Source organism: Diceros bicornis, chromosome 7 (assembly GCF_020826845.1).
Source record: "Diceros bicornis minor isolate mBicDic1 chromosome 7, mDicBic1.mat.cur, whole genome shotgun sequence".
In the NCBI taxonomy this organism is placed as follows: domain Eukaryota; kingdom Metazoa; phylum Chordata; class Mammalia; order Perissodactyla; family Rhinocerotidae; genus Diceros; species Diceros bicornis.
The window spans coordinates 26,874,920-26,897,307 of NC_080746.1; positions in this window are offsets into that span (position 1 = coordinate 26,874,920).

Genomic DNA, 22,388 nt, shown 5'->3' on the forward strand with positions numbered 1-22,388 from the left:
CTGACAGGCAGAAATTTCAGGGTCACAAGGAATTGATTGGCCAAGAATCATTTTGAATACAAAATGGTATTCAAAACTGGCTCCTACAGCCAGTTTTGGAGCAGCACTGCTCCTGCACACGTCCATGTACCACACACACGCATGCACACACAAATGCATGCATATGCACCTGCCACTCAGAACAGCCTCACATTTCTATTCCCAAAGCAGCAAGTTCCTTAGTCCCGATGTTAAACATGGAGTTACATTAGGACCCAGTAGTTTCACTTAAGAGAAATGAAAACATATGTTCACACCAGAACTTGTAGATGAATGTTCATAGGAGCATTATTAATAATAGCCAAAAAGTGGAAGCAACCCAAATGTCCATCAACTGATGAATAAACAAAATGTGGCATATTTATACAATGGAACATTATTTGGTAATAAAACGGAGTGGAGTACTGATACAAGCTACTACATGGATGAATCTTGAACACTGTGCTAAGTGAAAGACGCCAGACACAAAAGGCACATAACGTATGATTCCATTTATATGAAATGTGCAGAATAGGCAAATCTATAGAGACAGAAAGTAGATCACTGGTTGCCTACGGCTGGGGAGGCTGGAGGGAAATGAAGAAGAACTACTAATGGGTACGAGGTTTCTTTCTGGGGAGACGAAAATGTTCAAAAATTGATTATGGTGATGGTTATGCAACTCGGTGAAGATACTAAAAATCATTGAATTGTAACTTTAAAATGGTGAATTGTATGGTATGTGAATTATATGTCAACCAATGTTTAAAAAAATCCTGAGCCATGGACAAAGTTTATGTATTATTTCAATCCTATGAATGTACTTCCACTGCTAATGGTTTGAAGGAGAGCTTTACAAAATGTCTTGGGCTCATTTTTTGATTGGATTCCCACAATTACCATATGAGGCTGACAGAGCAGAGACGATGCTTGTTTACAGAAGGCTGGGTTCAGTCTGTTAGGTGACTTGCACAGGGTCACTTGGCCAGCTTGGCAGTAGAAGGTGGAAACAGGAAAATCTGCCTCCTGGTGCTTAGAGTTTTCTTCTCCTTATGCTGACACAGTTCGACTGAGTTTAAACTAAAGAGAAACTAATGCCCTTCAAGACGGTCACACAGTAAGACCAGGAGTTGAGTCCCTCACTGAAAGGCCTCCACTTGGAGGCTGGGGAACAGCAGGGCTGAGGTGCTGGCTCGTAGGGTGAGGCCTGAAGAGTAGGTGAGATCAGGGCTGCAAAAGCCAGATGTCACAGATACCTTCTTTATTCATTTATCCATTCAGTAAATATTTCCTGGGCATCTATGATGAGCAAGGCATTGTGTTAGGCTCTGGGGATTTAGTGGAGAAAAAATCCCTGCCATCATGAAGCTTTCAGGGTAGGGAACCACAGACATTAAACAGATAATCCTATGAACGATTAATTATAATTGTGAAAAGGGCTCCAAGGGAGAAATAAAAAGTGCCAAGAGAGCATATAATAAGACCTGGCCTGTTCTGGATGAAAGACAAATCGGGAAGGGAAAATCCAATACTTTCCCAGATTCTATCTTACCAGTTCCAAGTAAGTCTTTGTCTTGCAAAGTCAAACCAGATAATCCGTTTCTGGTTTTTTTGCAGTTAGCCTATGACATTTACTCCTCTACTCTCAGGTTTTCACAGAAGAAACTTCTGCAAACACTTACACTCTCTCAAGAAGTCCTCCAGAGAGGGCTTTATCTAATTAGTGAAGTAGTGAGAGGCTGACGCCGCTGGGCCTGTTTACCGGGGGCAGATCCATGCCCTGTGCAGTCATGGGCTCATTGCTCACCTCTCACTCTCATGGCCCCCTGGGCTCGGGCGCCCCAGGCTCTCCTTGGGCTCCCAGCCTCATTTTGTTAAGCACAACCGGTGAGTGCCTGCCTGTTCTACCAAGCCCGACCTCCGCTCTCAGTATCCCAGCATCTCCATCCGGGACAGGGTGAATGTTCTGATTTTCTATTGCTGAGCAACAAGCTACTCTAAAGCTTAGTGACTCAAAATAATAGTCATTTTATAATATATCATGATTTTGTAGATTAGGAATTTAACTGGGCAATTCTCCTCTACATGGCATTGACCAGGGTTACTCCAGCACATTAAGCTGGTGGCTGGGCTGGGTTGGGGGGTCCCAGACACCTTCACTCACATGCCTGGCACCATAGCTGGGATGACTGGAAGGCTGGGCTCAGCTGGGCACTCTTCCTCTCCATGGAATCTCAGAGCCTCACTACATGGTCTCTTCAGCAGGGCAGTTGCACATCTCACATTCTGCTCAGAGCTCTAAGAGTGAGTGTTCCAAAAGACCAGAAGATGAACAGCTGGGAAACTGGCACAGTGTCACTTCCATCCATATTCTATTGGTCAAAGATCCTACCCAGATTCAAGAATAGAGGCCATAGATCCTACATACGATGGGAGGAGGGTCAAAGAATTTGCAGCCATCTTTATCTTCCATGATGGGGAGATGTGATTTCGAGATGGGGGAAAGGGTAAAAAGCCCCATTTTTTACCTCAAGCCTATATAGTATACTGGGGGGCCCTTACTTTGGGAAATAAAGGTGACACGTGGACCCCTGCTTGGCTCAGTTTTTCGGGTTTATATTGTATAAGCCAGAACCCTGGAGAGTAGAAGTGATGACTGCCTCCCCAGATCTAGGAGGGCCTGAATTTAGAGAAGCCATGAGTCCTAAGAAACCAGGGCAAGCTAATAGGGTAAGAACCCCAGAGAACACTTCAATTCTTCTCAACTCTTTTCTGCTGCCAGCATGAAACTCAGAGTTGGTGTGCTCAGCAGTTGCTATCCTGTGACCAGTGGGATAGGCTGGGTCTGAGAAACAGAGACTCCAAATGATGCTTTTGGAGCTCTTCCCAGGCTCTTACATTTGAAATGGGCCTTGTGAGACCTGGAGATGTGATTCCTGGGATTCAACAGCTGTGGCCTCCCTGCATTTCTTGGCAACTTGTACAATCTTTTCTGGAGCAAACAATCTTGCAGCAGGCCTGGTGTGCAGGCCCTTGGGATGCTGTACCATCCGAATCACAGATGGTTCTTGGGCAGTAGAGCCCCATACTGGCATGTACAGACCTGAATCTGAGATGCACACGAGTGTTTAATCAGCCTTGTGCCCAGTATATTTCTGCACAGAACCCCCATAGCCCTCATCACCAAGTCCATGTGCACGGCAGCATGGAAGTTGAACTTTGAACATATAGTGCACAGAGGCAGAGGCATGCCTGGCTAGAGCAGGGGGGATAAGCAGTGAAGGTCTAGGGCATCTTGCTTCCTATCTCAAACCCAAGTGAATGATGCCACTGGCAACAATAACAGTAACAGCAACCACTGCTCTGAATGCTGGTTTATCAACTCACTTTATCCTCAGAACCACCCTATGAGGTCAAGACTAGTAGTAACCGCATCTGAACAGGTAAGACATCCAAGGCACATGGCAATTGAGTAACTTGCCTAAGGTCTCCCAGCAAGTAAGTGGTGGAGGGAGGACTTGAAATTCGGAGCATGCCCTTAACATGATGTCTTTAGCCTGGTTAACCTCAATAATGTGCCTGCAGACTCTGCGACCTAAAATTGGGTAAGTGGAGAGGCCTGGCTTCTGGTTTCTCAGCCTCCCTGGTATACTGGTTTCTTAGGGCTGCCCTAACAAATTTCCACAAACTGGGTGGCTTAAGATAATAGAAATTTATTCTCTCACAGTTCTGGAGAGTGGAAGTCCAAAATCAAGGTGTCAGCAGGCAGGGCCACACTCCCTGTGAAGGCTGTAGGGGAGGATCCTTTCTTGCCTCTTCCAGCTTCTTGTGGTTGCCAGCAATCCTTGGCATTCCTTGGCTTGTAGATACATCACTCCAATCTCTACCTCCACCTTCACATGGCCTTCTCTCCTGTGTGTCTGTGTCCTCTGTGCATATGTCAGTGTCTCTTTTCCTCTTCTTATAGAGACACCAGTCATACTACATTTAGGGCCCACTTTACTCCAGAATGATCTAATCTTAACTAATTACATCCTAAGACCCTATTTCGAAATAAGGACACACTCTGAGGTCCAAGATGAGCATGAATTTTAGGGGGACACAAACCAGTGTATTTGGGGGACAAAAACAGGATTATTTCACTGCAAAGAGGCAAAGAAAATCTCGATGTGGACACATCAACTCTACCTTCTTTCAAGTTAAAATGGATGCATTCCATTCAACCAGGTTAGCCCTGCTGTCTCTAAACTCTTAAAATTCACATTCATTTTCATCCTTATCAACAGCTCTAGCGTTTCATTGGCTCATTTGTGAGTTTTGCTTGCTAAGGAGACTCTACATTTCCTGATGGCGGGGCAGTATCCACGTTTTCTCTCTCTCATAACATCTTGCACATCCATCCAGTCTGCACACAGCTCTCAGAATGGACTTTGTAAAGCACAGTCTGAATAGGTCATTTTCCAAATGATAAAATCTTTCCCAAACCCTCATCTCCTTCCAGGAGCTCAGCACGCCATTCAATCTCCTTGACAATGTGGAATAGCCTCGTGCTTACAAGTGTGGGCTCTGGAGTCAGATTGCCTTGGCTCAGAACCCTGGCTCTGCCTCTTCCGAGCTGAGATAACATGGGTAAAGCACTTCAGCAGTGTCTGGCTCATAAGAAGTGTCTGCTAAATGTCGTCTGTTATTATTATTGCTGCTTTCCAACCAGGGTTCCTGACACACATTGTACTCTAGTTTCTCACTCTAGTTTCCCAAACACTCTGAGATTTTTCAAACTCATGTTATTCCCTTTTCTGGAATGCTCTTCCACCTCCTTTTTGACTGGAAAATTGCAATTTTTCTTAAGGGCCCAGCTCAAATTCACCCTCTTAGTGACATCTTCTCCCACCTGGCCTAGACAAATTAATGTTTTCTCTTCTGTGCATCCACAGACCTTGAGCTTCCAATCTTCTATCACCCTATTGCTTGCCCCTCCCATCTCCAAAAGTGTCCAGCATAGTGCCTGGCACTTTGGGAAGTCATCAAAAACTATTTATTAAGTGGATGTACAAAATACTGAATAGTGGACACTTTTTTTCATTCTTTCCCCTCCTCTCTCTCACCCCCACATAGACTCACCATTGTCCTTCAGTCCACCTACCTACCCACAATCTCTCCAGGCTAATTTATAAACAGGAAATGACAGCTGCATACAAATATATCCCAGAGGCCAGGAATGCTCTGAAGACAAGGTCAGACACATTTATTTTTTGCACCTTCTGAAATATCTGATTGTTATCTATTTCAGCTTCTTCGATATCTAAAACTCAAGTTTCTCCCTCATGGTCAGTGAATGCTCTGCTCATCTTTTAACGTTCTTCATGGAAAGCCTCCCTCCTTAGGCTGGCAGCCCTTCCCCAAGATGACTCCCACCTGGTTCTAAATTGCTTCCTTTGAGATGATTAGACTAGGCCCAAAGAATCCATGTGCTTTATTGATTCACCCATTTAACACAGAGTCTAAGAAGACAGACAGATTAGGACCCTGTCCTCAGGGTTCACTATTGTCAAGCGAGGAAGACATTACAACATACATAGTTACATGTTTTACAGGTGTTCTGAAAGTGCAGGGGGGAAGGAAATGTACATGCAGGTGTGTTAACTGGTTTGAGGAGACAGGCAAGTCCCTGTGAGGAAGTGATGTTTACTCAAAGATCTTGAAGGATGAGGAGGAGTTGTCCACGAGAAAAACAAGAAGAAGAGTGCTCTAGGCAAAGAGAACAGCATGTGCCAAGGCCCTCTTGATTCTAAAGAATCAAGAGCTGATACAACCAGTGTGGCTGGAGAATGGCAGAGCCATGGGGCTGCTGAAGTGGGCAGGGGCCATATTGCAGAAGACATTGTGAATCAAGGCAAAAGTTTTAAGCCTTATCCTAAGAACATTGGAAAACCTCCAAAGGGCTGTAAGCAGGAAAATGAAGTGCTTTTATTTGGTTTTAGAAGGTCTCTCTGGCTGTGGAGTGGATAATAGATTGGGGGTGGCAGAAGATGAGTTAGGAGGCTGCTGCAGAAGTTCAGGCAGGAGCCCATGGAGCCCTCCTCATAATAATGTCACCTTAACCTCAATTCTGATACTCTTTCCTGAGTGGGAGAGGAAGGAATAATGCTGGCACTTTGGGAATTATGAACAGAAGTGCTTAGCACACCTGCACACCATCCACCTATGTACTGAGAACCATCTTCAGTGTATCAATGGGAAACACAGATTGAAAGATGCTAGCAGTGGTTATGCTTTCCATTTCTTCCACCTCCTCTCTCTGCTCTCCTTCCTTGGCTCTCTGTTCACTGTAACTACACTCAGCTCTTATACCACCACCAGGTGCAGATTGCCAGTAGGCCACCAAAATCCACTCTGTCCTTCTTCCATAGGAGCAGAATCAAAGCCAGGCATGTGGCTGTCTGGACACACTACACTTGCCAGTTTCTCTTGCAGTTAGGTGAAGTCATGGACAAAGCTCTCACCAATGGGATGTGTTGTGACGTAGACTACTTCCGGCGTGCAGCTGTAATAGTGTGAGTTGGTCTCCTCCATACTCTCTTGCCAGATGCGGCCACGACTCAGCCTCTGTCATGCAGGCAATGAATGGCAAAGTGCTGGAGAATGGCAGAGCCTTGAGATGGAAGGAATCTGGGCACACAGGAAGAGGATAGAATGGCAGTTATGCTTTCCTTGGACACGAAAGACAAATATAGTCATGTGTTGCTTAACGACAGGGATACGTTCTGAGAAATGTGTCGCTGGGCAATTTCATTATTGTGTGAACATGATAGAGTATATTTACACAAACCTAGATGGTATAGCCTACGTCGCACCTAGGCTATATGGTACTAATCTTACGGGACCACCACTGTATATGTGGTGACCGAAACATCATTATGAGACACATGACTGTAAACTCCTTTGTTCTTTATGTCACTGAATTTGGGGTCTTTTTGTAATAGCAGCTTAGCTTCTGCTCATACGCTGACCTCCTCCCTCTCTTCTATCCAACTCTTCTAGCCAAGAAACTCTCCATTTCTCCTGCTTCCTGTGCATTCATCCATTGTTCTTTCACACGTGCACCAAGAAGTGTCACAAAGTTTCTTGATTTTTACAAATAGTCAATAGGCAGTTTGGTTTTCTTCCCTTTTCTAAAGGAAAAAAAAACATTATAAATGCTGGAGAAAAATCATAAAATGCAGATAGGCAAGAAGAAGAAAAGAAAAATGATTCACAATCTCATCAAAACATGAAATTATTTAATGGTTCATCTGTATTATTATATTCATGACCATTTTAATGTAACAATATCATGAATATCTTTTCACATCAAGAAATATATTTTTACAGTAGAATTTTTTTTAGTAGATGCACAGTGTTCTGTTGAATCTGCCATAATTTACTCAGCCACTCCCCAATTGTTGGAAATTTATGTTGTTCTCAGGGTTTTTTTTATTATAAACAAGGCTGAAATAAAGACCCTTCCATGTCCTTTATTATTTCCTTAGCATAAATTGCTGAAAGTGGAATTGGTGGGTAAAGGAAACACATAATTCACAGCTTTTGACATATATTGCCAACTTGTCCTCGAGAAACAGTAAAAAAATTTAAGGCAGGTTGGTTTTCTAATTCTTGCTATACTATATTGTACTATGTATGTACACACATACTGTGTACGCCCCTCACTGCATTTGAAGCCATAACACCTCCCCAGGCAGGTGCTGAGCCTCCTTCCTCCGGGTGCCCAGGCAGCAATTCCATGGTATAGAATATAAAGAGTAGTAAGTCAGCAAAAACCCATAATTTCTGTTGTTATTTTTTAAAGGCAGCTTCTTGAGACTCTCTGAACAGGGCTAATTTCCATTTTCTGGGAACTCAATAACCCTCTCCAACGTGTAAAAAAAAATCAAACCAAAATAGAAACTCCTTGGGGGTCTCTTCTCAGATTTCTGCAAAGTTTAACAGCAGAGCAGAAGCAAGGTCTGAAATAGTTCAACAGCTGAACCACCCAGCATACCCGTGCATGTGCCTTGCATGAAACAGTGAAACAATTGTGTCTGTCCGAATAAACACAAGAGCCCCCCAGTGATCGTATTTGTTGGCTTTCCTTTTTCCCAAAGTTGCTCACATAGTCACAAAGTTGGATGAAAACAACTCCATCCAATACCCCATAATGCTACTGGGTCTCCTCATTTAAGACACAATAGTGAAGATTTTCTTTGGTTGCATCTGTTCTCTAAACAGTCTAAGCTGCAAGTATTCTGAAGCCCAGAAATCACAGTTTTCAATATTAAGTTTACTCTTGGAATCATCTCATCATTCTCTTCCTAACTCTCTTTTAATGCTGGACCCATAGATTCCTAACATTTCCTCCGAGTTCCTTCATCCCCAGAAGCCATCGTTAAGGTCTCTGGAGGCAAGAAGAACCACAACACTCTGACAGTGCAGAGTGTGCTCACCTCACCTGGCCTCATTTCTTCGCCTGTAAATTGAAGGCACTCAGGCCTCTCTCTGACTTGTGTGCCCACAGGTACACCACAAATACAAGTGTTACTGCACAAAGGGCAGGATCAGCTCGCCATGAGACAAAAGCCAATCATCAAGAGGCAAGATGGTGGAAAAGAAAGGGTAGTTTATTACAGCTTGCTAGCAAGGGGGAAGATGGCCAACTAATGCATGAAAGAACCATCTTACAGGGGCACAAAATCTTACAGCAGTTATATAGGCCATTGGGTTATAGGAGAGGGGGTTAGGAATGTTGACCTTCTGGTGTTACAGACTGGGAGTTGCCACACCAGATCTTTCAGTTTTCATTGATGATGGCTATCAGCATAGACTCCCTGTTCAGGGTCATCACATTCCCCAGGAACTCAAAAGAACAAAGTCATCATCTTATCGCAGCTGGGAGGTATGTGCACGAGCAGGGGTCGTAAAATCTACAGAGCAGTTAGATCTCCTGGAGGGTGCAGATCCAGCTGGGTTAGTTTGTCAGGTCATTCTAAGTTACAATAGAGTTTCTTTTCTACGATGGCTTCCCTCATGTCACAAGCATTACGGTGAATTGCCAGCAAGAGAGCAATTTCCAGCAGATCTTCAGAGCTGCCTCAATAATGTTGAAAAGTGTTTAGTTTATTCTGCTGTGGGCATAGTCTATTGAAAAGACATGGGCTTGCAGATAAGACCCACAGATCACCATGGGCCTCAAAGGAACATGGATGTTACACTGGGGGCAGCAATTCGAATATTTTTAGATTAGAAGAAAAACAATGAAAGGGAAAATTTGATTCTAGTGTGGGACTTTAGACAAGATGCAATATTATAGGGGGAATAAAAGCACATAGTTGTTACTTCTCTCTACCTGTGGCTGTGCGTGCTGGTGGCTCCTCACAATCCCAGCTTAGACGTGGTCTGTTGTGGCTGCTTGGGGCTCTACACCACAAACTTTGGCAACCACTCCCAGTTGCACTGCCACAATTCTGTGGTCCTAATTTAAACTCTCTTGCATGAGACTCTTGTTGATCCAGCTCACTTATTTTCTCTCTCACATCAGCCAAGGCAGAATTTGCTGGCCTTAGGCTGGGCCTCACCCCTGGTCTGGTCAGCTGAGGCCCTGAAGTATGAAGGAGCAGTGGTCCCCATAAGGCCAAGCTTTCCACATGGGTGGGAGGTGGGACGGGTCCCTTTACTTAGAAGGTTCTGTGACGATGGTGCTTGTGGTGCCAGAAAGACCTCCACAGATGGATTAATATTCTAACAGGGAGGAGAGAAAAGGAAATTTAAATAACCCAGACAGCCCATGCTGAAGCCTGAACCCCCAACACAAGTTCTGGTTGTCTGGTTGTCAGGTGTAGGAGGCACAGAAAGAGAAGGTGGAGAAAGAGAAGGATTTTAAGGAAACAAGAGCCTTCCCCAGGAAGAAATTCTGATCTCGAGTCTTTGAAACCTTAACAGTGCCCGGACTATTTCCACAATGAATTACCTCTTCATCTGAAAAGCCAGGAAGAAAGAGCAGGCTCTGCAGTAGGAACCTCCAGACACAAAGGGGTACCCCCCTCACCTGTCCCCAGTGTTGTCTCATTGTCTTCCTGAACATCTGGAGGTGTGCACCCAGGAGGCGGGTGGATGAGCATGACTCACCTGAAGAGCTGGTTGGCAAGGCTTGTGTGCAGGCAGCAGACACCAGGGCTTTCGTCCCCACAGGAGTGCTTGCTTTTGGGGAGGCAACCTGAAAACCAATCCTCTTCCTCCTCTCCCTCATCCCCTTGGTGCCTTCTGTGCCAGAGAGGCAGCTTCTCCCTCCCTCCTGATGGTCAGGGCTGACCTGGCCTGCCCTGCACTTACTGGGATTTCTGAGAGAATGAGCCGGCTGCAGAGTTCACGGAGTCAGTCAGAAATTGTGGCTCAAAGTCCCCCCTGAGTAGCCAGACTGTCAGTTACATGTTTCAGCACACGGTGAGTGAGGCCGAGCTGCAGACAGTTCTGAAGTTCAAGGCTTGGGGCCAGGTGGCTGTCTGGTACTGGTGGACACCTCCAGGCCATCCTTCCACCAAACAGGGGAAACTGGGTGTGGTCCCTGCCATCAGCAAGGAGAACACACCTCTTTCCCAGGTCCAGTGGCACTGCCTCGCCACCACTGAAGCCTTGTGAGGCGAACCAAGGCCCCCAAACGTAGCCCTTGGAGTCCCACAGCTCAGTGCCCTGGACGGAGACCTTCCATTGTTCCCAGTGCGAGCAGTCAGTTGCTCCTCAGCCAGCCACGTGGACAGTCAGCTGAGACAGTGAAGTGCCTGTGAAGAGGCCCAGCTTTGGAATTAGATAGGTTGGTTCAAATCCTGGCTCTGTGTGATATGGAAGCAGGTCACTTAAATCTCTCAGCCAGTTTCCTTAACTGTAGAATGGGAAAATAATCCCCTCCTCTCAGAATTGTTGCCTGGATTAAAGGAGATAATGGATGCAAATGGTTTAGCACAGTGCTTGGCCATAGTTAGGCTGAGTAAGTAGCTCTCATTCATCATCCATCCATTCAAACACACAAACCTCTTAGGCACTTACTATGTAGCAGGCCCTGGGCTAGGTGCTGGAATATGGGGAAATCAGACAAGTAAACAACCACTTACGCTATAGCACCTATAAGCATCGGCTGTTGTACAAATACACAGAGACTTCTAACTCAGGTTGGTGGAAGAAATCAAGGAAAGCTCCTGAAAGAAGGTGGCAGTAGTGAACCAGGAAACGAAGGGGTGAGGGCCGGTGGGGGAAAAGGATGTTCTTGGCAGAGGAAGCAGCGTATTCAAAAGTCCAGGGCTATGAGAGAGTCTCCTGTGCTGGCACCGGTAAGGCCATGAGCCTCAGCAGCTGTCTAACACCATTGCAGCCAGCTGCTTTCTCTGTGAAGACGAAGTCCATCGATGTATCTGTGCATATGATTTCTAATATAAACATACATGTAAATGCTATTAGGTTCTAATGCTTCCAGGCTGGTGCCTCACAGAGGAAGCATTTGCTGACAGTGAACATCTGTGGCCCAGAGGTATCCAGTGGTGGTGATGGGGATGTGATTTCAAATTTAATAACATTTTTACTTACTTGTGGATGGGTTTCTGTTAAGCCCCAGGGCCCTCGGAGCCAGGCTAATTTGCACACAGCAGAGACACATTGTTTTGTTTTTACTCAGAGCAGGAGATAATAAATAGATGAGGATGAAAATTCTAATTGGATAAAGGTAGTTCGACTGAAGGAGAAAATAAAAATAAAAACCCTTATGAAATACCCAGCTTAGCAGCTTGTCAGGCAATGCATCCGGCTGGAGCACCAAGCCCATCACTCAGGATAACTGACAGGCTGATGTTTCAATGACTCATCTTTGCAATAGCAGGGTCAAGACTAGAGGTTGAGAGACACGTTTTAATGTAATAAACCATCTGCAAGAAATGCAAGGCTTTCAGTTTAGTGTCTTTGGCCTCCCTATATGAATACTTCTACATGAAGGTCCAGCACATCTCTAATTAAAATCTTAATTGCCTTCAAGATATTTACATTCAAAGAGTGCCATTCTATTCAGCAAAGACCTAGATCACTGAATTGTGAGTTAATATTTGAAAGCCCTTTAACTCTTTCTTCTCCAATGCACCATTTTCCATTTTCACCTGGGTGCCCATAACCTTGTGATGAATATAACCAGCTTCATTTCTCCTCCTGGCAGATATAACAATTGACACTTCACAAAAAAAGTTAGAAATATTCAAATGATTCATCCCATCAGCAGCATAACGATAGCTTAGAACTACACTGGATTTTCAGACAAGACTCTTACATGTCAGAGAATGGGGGGGGGGGGTTAGTGCACGATACAGCCAATTAAGTCTACAAATAGAATAGTAACTGCAGAGCTCCACTGTCCACCCCAGCAGTTCTCACCCTGGATGCACATTAAAATCACCTGGAAAAGATTAAAGGAGACTAATGAGATGAAGCAATTAAAATTATCCAAAATTGCAATTGATGAAATTTGAATAACGTCTGTGGGTTAGTGAATAGTATTGTATCCATGTTGATATGCTGGCTTTGATAATTACATGGTGATTATGTAAGATGTTAACATTTGGGAAAGCTGAGGGAAGAATATACAGGACTTCTTTGTAGTATTTTGCATCTTTTTTTGTAAGACTGAAATTATTTCAAAAGGAAAAGTAAAAAAAAAAAAAAATCTCCCAGAAAGCCTTTAAAAAATACCAACGCCTGGGTCCCCCCTCAGATCAATTAAATCAAATCTCTGGCTATGGAGCCTGAATATCAGTATTTTTAAAAAGCCCCTCTGGTGATTTTAATGTGTGGCTAGGATTGAGAACCACTGTTTGAGTGAAGTTAGGATAGGTGAACCGAGGTTGATTCCCATTTTATCACTTCCTGCTCTACGACTCCAGGCAGGTCATTTACTCTCACTATGCGTCAGTGGAGTTATCTGCAAAACAGAGATACTTGACTGTACCTGAGGATTTTGATAGTGTGAAGGTAAAGAGAGAGTACAGAGAGAAAAGCTTTACAAAATTTCAAGAACTATGGAAACTCAAGGTGTCGGTGAGTCATTCCTTCTGAAGAGAAGCTTCAACACTTAAGAGCCCCGGTGACCTTCAGAACACAATGACATGCTGGTAAATTAGTGAGGGGTAACGTAATGGTCAAAAAGTGAGCAATTCCATTACAACCAGGGTTCCTTTCCTTCAGTCATCTCAACCCAACCTTTTCCTGCATCTCTAGTGACAGGAACATTTCTGATGGGCCACACACCATCAGATCCCACTGCCTAGGTTCTTCCTTTTCCTTGACTTATGACCTACAGGATAAATGGTGCTTTCCACTTCCATTAGCTCTTGTCCCCTGTCATCTACAATAGTGGTTCTCAAACAGTAGTGTGCACTGGAATCAACCGAAAGGCTTGTGAAAACACATATTACACAGGAATGTTCATAGCAGCACTATTCACAACAGCCAAAAGGTGGAAATAATCCAAATGTCCATCAACTCATGAACAGATAAACAAAATGTGGTTTATCTACATAATGGAATATCATTTGGTCATAAGAAGGAATAAAGTACTGATATATGCTACAATATGGATGAATCTTGAAAACATCATGCTAGGTGAAAGAAGCCAGACAGAAAAGGCTACATATTGTATGTTCCCACTCATATGAATAGGCAAATCTATAGAGACAGAAAGTAGATTAGTGGTTGTGTAGGGCTAGGGGGATAGGAGGTGACAGCTAAAGGGTACACGGTTTCTTTTTGAGGTAATGAAAATGTTTTAAAATTGATTGTGGTGATGGTTGCACAATTCTGTAAATATACTAAAAACCATTGAATTGTACACTATAAATGGGTGAATTGTATGGTATGTGAATTACATCTCAATAAAACTGTTTAAAAAAATTTTTAAGTATATATACTTCTCAAAAAACAAAAAACGCTACATAGGGCCCTAGGTCCCAATCCCAGAGTTCAGTAGATGTAGGGTGGGGTCTGATAATTTGCATTTCTAACAAGTTTTCAGGTGATGCTGATGCTGTTGGTTCCAGGGACCACACTTTGAGAACCAGTGATCTACAATATTCTTCTCAGTCTAATTGCCTGAAAAAATCCAGAAGGCTCTGTCATGTCCTCTGGATATCTGGAGATATGCATCTCTTTTTCTGCTTTCATTTTTTTTGTACTGGGCTGGTCAAACTCAGCATGAGGAATTGAAGTCTTCTGACAAGGCTGGTGCCTTAACAGGTTCATTCTATCTGTTGTACAGGCTGCAGACACCCCTGAATGCAAGATATTGCCCTGAACATGGGCCCAACATTGGCAAGTGACTTTCTCAGGGAGTTGATAAGATTGTTTCATGGCATTTGATGTGATTGGCTTGGACAGGAAAAATATTCAACAGTCCTTTCCAAATGTGACCATCCCTCATCATAGATGTTATTTGGAGTTAATATTCTTCAATTGAAAGTGCCTCATTAGGTATCTTGTATCAAAATCCTTAATACTATTATAATATGCACACCTGTTATCCTACAAGTTCACTTCTACAAACTTATTGTAAAGGAAATAATAGATGTGTGCAAAGATTTAATTGTAAGAATGTTCATCATAGATGTGTTCAAAATCAAAAATTTAGAAACTACTTAAATGTCCAATCATAAGACATTACATTAAACATGATTCCTGTGTCGAGCATTTTTTTTTTTTTTTTTGAGGAAGATCAGCCCTGAGCTAACATCCCTGCCAATCCTCCTCTTTTTTCCTTTTTCTCCCCAAAGCCCTGGTAGATAGTTGTATGTCATAGTTGCACATCCTGCTAGTTGCTGTATGTGGGACGCTGCCTCAGCATGGCCGGACATGTGGTGTGTCGGTGCGTGCCTGGGATCTGAACCCGGGCCGCCAGTAGCAGAGCGTGCGCACTTAACCGCTAAGCCATGGGGCCAACCCCTCGAGCATCATTTTTAAAATAAACTTTTCATTTAAAACTGCTAGACTTACAGAGTTATTGTGAAGCTAGTACAGAGTTCCTAAATACCTCACACGCAATTCCCCTGTTATTAATATCTTACATTATTATGGTACATTTTTCACAATGAACCAATACTGATAAATTATTATTAACTAAACTCCATGCTTTATTCAGATTTCCTTAGCTTTCACCTATTGTCCTATTTCTGTTCCAGGATACCACAGTACATTTCATCATCATGTCTCCTTAATCTCCTCTTGGTTGTGATCGCTTCTCAGACTTTCCTTTTTTTTTCACGACTTTCAGAGTTTTGAGAAGTCTTGGACAGGTATGTTGTAGAATGTCTCTCAACTTGGATTTGTCTGATGTTTTTCTCATTAATAGATCGGTGTTATGCATCTTGGGGAGGAAGACCACAGAGGTAACGTGCCATTCCCATCACATCATATCAGGAGAATACACCACCATCATGACTTACAACTGTCGATGTTGACCTTGATCACCTGGCTGAGGTAGTGTTTGTCAGCTTTTTCCACTGTAAAATTACTCTTTTTTTCCCCCCTCTCTTTTCATACTGTCCTCTTTGAAAGGAAGTCATTATGTACAGCCCACACTTAAGGACTAAGGAGTTATGTTCCACCTCCTTGAGGGCAGAGTATCTACATATATTGTTTGGTATTCTGCACAGATTTGTCTCTACTCTCATATTTATTTATTTAGTCAATCATTTATATCAGCATGGACTAATGGATACTTATTATATATGCTGGGTTATACTTCAATCTACTTTATTTTATTTTGTTGTTCAAACTCTTTCAGCTTTGGCCACTGGGAGCTCTTTCAGTTGGCTCCTGTATCCCTTTGGCATACCCACATATTGTGGGTTTTTTGTTTTGTTCTTTTTGAGCATTTTCTTACTTTCTGACACAAGATGCTCCAGGCTCATCTTACACATTTCCTGCCCCAGTCCTAGAATCAGCCATTTCTCCAAGGAGCCCTGGTTCCTTTTGTTACAGAATAGTATTAGAAACCAAGATCTGAGTGCTAGATATGCTCATTGCTACTGGACTGTGTTTAATGGAATTTAATACATCATTTAAAATCAAGTTGTAAAAGGATATTTAATGTCTGCCAAATATTAACAGAAAAAAGTTTACAAAACAGTATGACCCCACAGATTCTTTCATATATATGGAAGGAAAAAATACAATAAAATATTAACAATAATTATCTCTGGACATTCAGTGATAGATAATTTTTAATTTTTTCATTTTGCATAACTACAAAACTATGAATATAAACTGTGAATACAAACAATGTATTCATTGATGATATGAAAAGAACATGAGCTTAGAAAGCTCCTATACATGACTCACTGGAAGTCACAGAAGCACTTATTGACAGAGTTGGATTAGAGTCTGAAGTCAGAAGATTCTGCTCCAGCCTTGCCCCACTGCACCAGGTGTCATCCTCACCATGGCCCCAGCATGCAGCTCTAAGGGTGTAACCAAAGGCAGGCTAAGGAGCAGACACATCAAAGGAGGTGCTGTTTCACCCTGAATGAGTAGAACTGGATTAAGACCTTTGACAGCACTTATCACCAAAAAAATTGCAGTGCAATCTCCCTGCCTCAAATAAACGAAAATAGTACTAAATTATAAAACACAAAATTCATATGTAAAAATAAAAATGTCCATTTTTTTTTATTGCAAAATGCTTGAGAAGTCCATTGAACCTAAATCTTTTGCATTTTTTTAAAAACTGCCATTGTATGTACATAAGGCAGTGCAAACATTAAGTAATCCAGCACTGGTTAGGGCACAGGGCAGTGCAGGTCTTTCCCTCAATTCTGCCAGTTACGCTCCTCTGACTCCTATAGAAGTCAAGGGCAATGGGCAGCACCTCGCACCTGCAGATAAAGGCTCTGAATAGCAAGGCCTTAGGCAGTCGGCCCCACAGAAGCTACACTATTCTTTGGGATAGCTGGCGATAATCCAGTTTTCTGTAGAATTCAGATAGAAGGTCTCCAAAGGTGCTTCTCCAGGATCCATGCCTGTAGGCTTCTTGTTATTCCAAAGAATGATAGAATCATTTTATTAATTTTATAGCTAAAAGTCACACTGGATATTCCATTTGCACCTATTAGATTAGCTACAACAAATAAATTAATATACTCCTACATTGGAGAGGAAGCAAGTCCTCCTGTTAGTGATTCACTTTCTGTTAATGTATAGAGTAAGTTCTCTTGCACAAGTTTATGCAAGAGTTGGTTTAATTTATACGTTTGTTGTTTATCCACCAATGCATCCATCCATCCAAGAATGTCTATGGCAGCTTTATTCATAATAGCCTCAACCTGGAAACACCTCAAATGCCCAGCAACAGGACAATGGCTACACAAATTGTGGTATAATCATATTTTTTCAGTTCTCTATTGCTACATAACAAACTACAATGAAAGTTGAAGGCTTACAAAATAACTTATTTTTTTTCACAATTTTGTGGGTTTGATGTGTTGAGATGGGCAGTTCTTCTGTTCCATGTGGTGTTGACCAGGGTTACTCATGGCTACATTCAGCTGGGAGCTCGCCTGGGCCTGGACTATCTAACATGGCTTGTTTCACACATCTCGTGCCTCATCTGGGATGGCAGGAATGGCTGAGCCTCTCTCTCCCTGTGGTGTCTCATGATTCAGTAGTCTATCTGGATCTCAAGAGCAGTCTTTGGTTTTATTAGTGATAACTTGTTCTTCGGCACTTATATGTCTCACATATACTATTTCATTTAATCCTCAAAAGAGCTATTGGAGGTGGGTATTAGTTTTAGACTTTACAGTAGACTAGTATGAAGCTCAGAAAGGACAGGTGTCCTGTCTAAGTTCACCAGCTATGTAAGTGGCAGGAACCAATTAACCAGTACTCAGAGTTAGAGTTCCAGTCCAGATCTATTCCACTCCAAAGCGTCTAACAATACTGCCAATATACTGCTCTCAGTGGCCTAGGGTAGCACTGATTTGATTTTCAAGGCATGTAAGTGGCTCTCAAAACAAGCAGGTGAACAAATAAGTCTTTGGTATGCTCATGTCCAGGACTCAATATATCCCCAGGACTAGTTCCTTGCTGATCTATGGCTGGGCAAAGTCCATCTGCTGGGGGCTTTACCACTTCTACACTCAGCTAAGGGCTTTATCTTCCGAACTCAATTTTTTCTCCCAATGTAAACTCCCAACCTAGCTAGGTATTAGGCAGTGAGCTGTTGTGGGTATATTTTAGTGTGAATGACTAAAATCCTTATTCCTTAGTCTCTTATTCCTGCCAGGGCTATATGTCTTTTAAAAGGAAATTTCATTAACCCAAATGGATGTTTAATTGGTAGGATGTATCCATTCATACACCAAATGTTTGTTGAGTGTTCACTATGTGCAATTTCCTGGCCTAGGAGCTGGGATACGGCAATGAACAAACACACTCTTTGGCCTCAAGGAACTTACTTTGTTTGGCAGGGGTGTGGGAGAAAGGGAGCATGGGGATAGACAAAAACCAATGTCAGATGGTAGTAAGTGCGATGAAGGAAAATAAAAGACTAAAGAATGACTGGGTAATTAAGAGGGTGCTATTTTCTATTGTGTGATCAGAAAAAGCTTCTCATAAAATGCTAATTGAGCCATCCAAGTACCTGAGAATTCAGAACTCCAGGCACAAGGAACAGCAAGGAGTCCAGTGAAATGAAATGGAGTGAGTGAAGGGAAAGTTGTAGATGAGGTCAGAGATAGGACAAAATATAGAACCTTCTAGGCCATGAAAAAGACACTAGATTTTATTTGAAATGAGATAGGAAGCCATCAGAGTTTTGAGTGGACGAGTCACACAATCTGGGTCTATGATTTAAAAGGATCATTTTGTCTCCTACGTGAGGAAAACGGTAGAAGAAAGGAGACCAGTTAAGAGGTTATTGCAGTATTCCTGGAAATGACGGCTTGGAATAGAGTGGAAATTACAGTGGGAATAATGATAAGAAGTTAGCTTTTGAATATATTTCAAAGAAGAGCTGACTGGAATTGCTAATGGATTAGATGTGGGATGCAAGAGAGACAAATCAAAAATGGCTCCAAGGTTTTTGACCTGAGAAACCAGAACAAATATAATATTTAATCAGATGAAAAAGAAAAAGGAGAGGAAGATTTGGGGGAAAATTAAGAGTTCACCCTGGGACACACTAAGTTTTGAGATGCTTATTAGACACGTGAGTACGATATTGAGTACAGTTGATACAAGTCTGGAACACAGAGAAGTTGGGCTAGAGACATAAATTTGAGAGTTATCAGTGTACAGATGGTATTTAATACCATGAAACTGGATGAGATCACTCAGGGAGTGAATGTAGATAGAAAAGTCCAAAGGTTAAGCTCTGCAAGTTAAGGACATGAGGACCATCCAGAAAAGGAGATTGGAAAGAAGTAATCAACAAGGAGAATAGAGAGAGAGTGGTTCGCTGAAGCTAAGCAAAAAAGTGATTCAAGAAGGTGGGAAAGTCAGATTCTACTGAAAAGTTGATTAGGATGAGCCCCAAGAATTGATCTTGGATACAACATGGAAGTCAGTGGTGACTTGACAAGAGCTGTTTTGGCGGAGTGACAGGAACAGAAGCTAGTGGTTTAAAAGAGAACGGGAGAGCTTCCAGCACCCATCTTTCCACTGCACCCTGATGGTATAATACTCAGAAGTGCTAGGATTACCCTTTGTGTTGGAAAACACATCACTGAACTTCCCAGGCAGGCTCTCCAAAGAAAAGCACTGAAAGGCTTTCACCACTCCAGTGAAGATGAAAATCATCAATCACATTGAAAAACAACAAATAACCGGTGCTGGCCATGAGCCTCGCTCAGGGAAAGACCCATCACAACGATGTGAGGGAATGGCCTGGAGACTGAAGGAAGTGCTTCCTAGAGAAGAGCTGTGCATGAGACTATGCATGAAAACGCCTGCTGAGATGAGGAGCATGTCTAAGAGCAGCAGGCTAACATATTGGTGCCTTGGTTGAATATAGTAAGAGATTTTAGTGGTTTTGTGTTTTTAAAAAGCTGCAAAGGCAATTCAGTGGAGAAGGAATAATCTTTTCAAAAAATAATGTTGCGTCAACTGGATACGCTTATGCAAAAAAATGAAGTTCAAGCCACACCTTGCATCATATACAAGGATTAATTCAAAATGGAGCATAAACATGAACGGAAAACCTAAAACTATAAAACTTTTAGAGGAAAACATAGGAGAAAAATCTTTGTGACCTTGGGATAGGCAAAGATTTCTTAGATATGACACCAATTGCACAATCAATAAAAGAAAAAATTAAACATCATCAAAATTAAAGCTTTGCTCTTCAAAACACAATCAGGAGACAAGAGAATAAAAAGCCAAGCCACAGACTGGGAGAAAATATTTGCAAATCATGTAACTGATAAAGGACTTGTATCCAGAATATCAGAAGATTCATAAATTTCAAAAAGAAAACAAGCAACCAAATTAAAAAACAGGCAAAATATTTGAACAGACACTTCACCAAAGAAGATATATGAATGGCAAACAAGCACATGAAAAGATGCTCAACATCGTTAGCCATTAGGAAATACAAATTAAAGTCACAATGACATACCACTATACACTGATTAAAATTAAAAACACTGACCATATCAAGTGTTGATGAGGGTGTGTAGAAGCTGGAACTCTCATACACTACTGGTGGGAATGTAAAATGGTACAGCCACTTTGAAAGACCATTTGGCAGGTTCTTAAAAAATTAAACATACAACTTCCATATGAGCCAGCCATTCCCACTCCCAGGTATTTACCCAAGAGAAATGGAAACCCATGACCATACAAAGTCTTGTATACAAAGGTTCATGGCAGTTTTATTTGCAATTGCCAAACATTGGAAGTTTACCTGTTGGTTAATAGGAAAATGGAAAAACAAACTGTGGTACGATCCATACAATGGATTATTATTCAGCAATAAAAAGGAATGAACTATCGATATTATGCTGCAACATGGATGAATTTTAAGATGCTGCTGAGTGTGAGGAACCAGATAAAAATACATACTTTATGATCTCATTTATATAAAATTCTAGGAAATGCAAACTAACCTACAGTGACAGAAAACAGATCAATGGTTGGCTGGGAAATGGGGGAGGGGAGGAGGGATGGAAGGGAGGTGGGGATGACAAAGCAACATGAAGAAACTTCAGGGTGATGAATATGTTCGTTATTGATTGTGGTAATGGTTTCATGGATGTATGCATATGTCAGTAGTACTTACCAAACTGTATACTTTAAACATGTGCAGTTTATTCACTATCAGTTATACCTCAATAAAGTGTTTACGAAAAAGACTGGGAAGGGAGAAAGTATAGAGAGGGAATAGAGACAACTCTTTCGAGGAGTTATACTGTAAAGGAAAAAGGAGAAATGGAGCCTGGAAACGGATGGAGGGTGTCACGATTTTGTTTTTAAGATGGGAGACATCACAGCACGTTTGTTCACTGATGGGAATATCCCAGTAGGGAGGGAAAATCGATAATACTGTAGAGAGAGAGGACAACTACGGAAGAGATATCCTTGAGAGGGCCAAAGGAGATGGGATCCAGTGCACACACAGGGGCTTCAACCTTAGGTAGGAGTGTGGACAGTTCCTCTCCAGAGGCAGGATGGAAGGCAGAGTGCGCAGGCACGGAGGCAGTGAGGTGAGTGAATGTGGGGTGGAACTCCGCAAAAGGTCTATTTTGACTATTTCTATTTTCTCAGTAAAATCAAAATAAGGTTATCAGCCAAGAGAGAAGAAGGGGAAGAAGTTGTGGAGATTTAAGATGAGAGGAAAATGGGTGTAATAGTTGTTTTGGAGACTGGGAGAGAGAATAAAGCTAGGAAAGCAGCACTAAAAGCCCCCTAGAGGAGAGGGGTCATGAACTTTCTAGTAAGATCAGTCCATATGGTTGGACAGTTTCCTTCATTTGCATCCTGCTGCTAAGGTGCTTGGGAAGTAGGTCCTGTTCCTTCAGACTTCATACTCATCAGAGGTCTTGCTGCCTTCAAAACATTTCCTGCTCCCCCGTCCCCTTGCTCTATCTCGTTACCCTGCTTTATTTTTCTTCATAACCTTTATCCTTAGCTGACCATGTTTTATACGCTGGTTTTCTTGTTGTCCATCCTTGCTGTGTATCTAGTACTTAGAACAGTGCCTGGTAGGTACACAGTAGGTATTGAAGGGACAAAGTCTGAGGGCCTCTCCTCTTCTCCTCAAAAAGATTCTATTTATGCCCTACATCTCTGTGCCAATTTCTTCTGTTCGCCTTTTATACTTC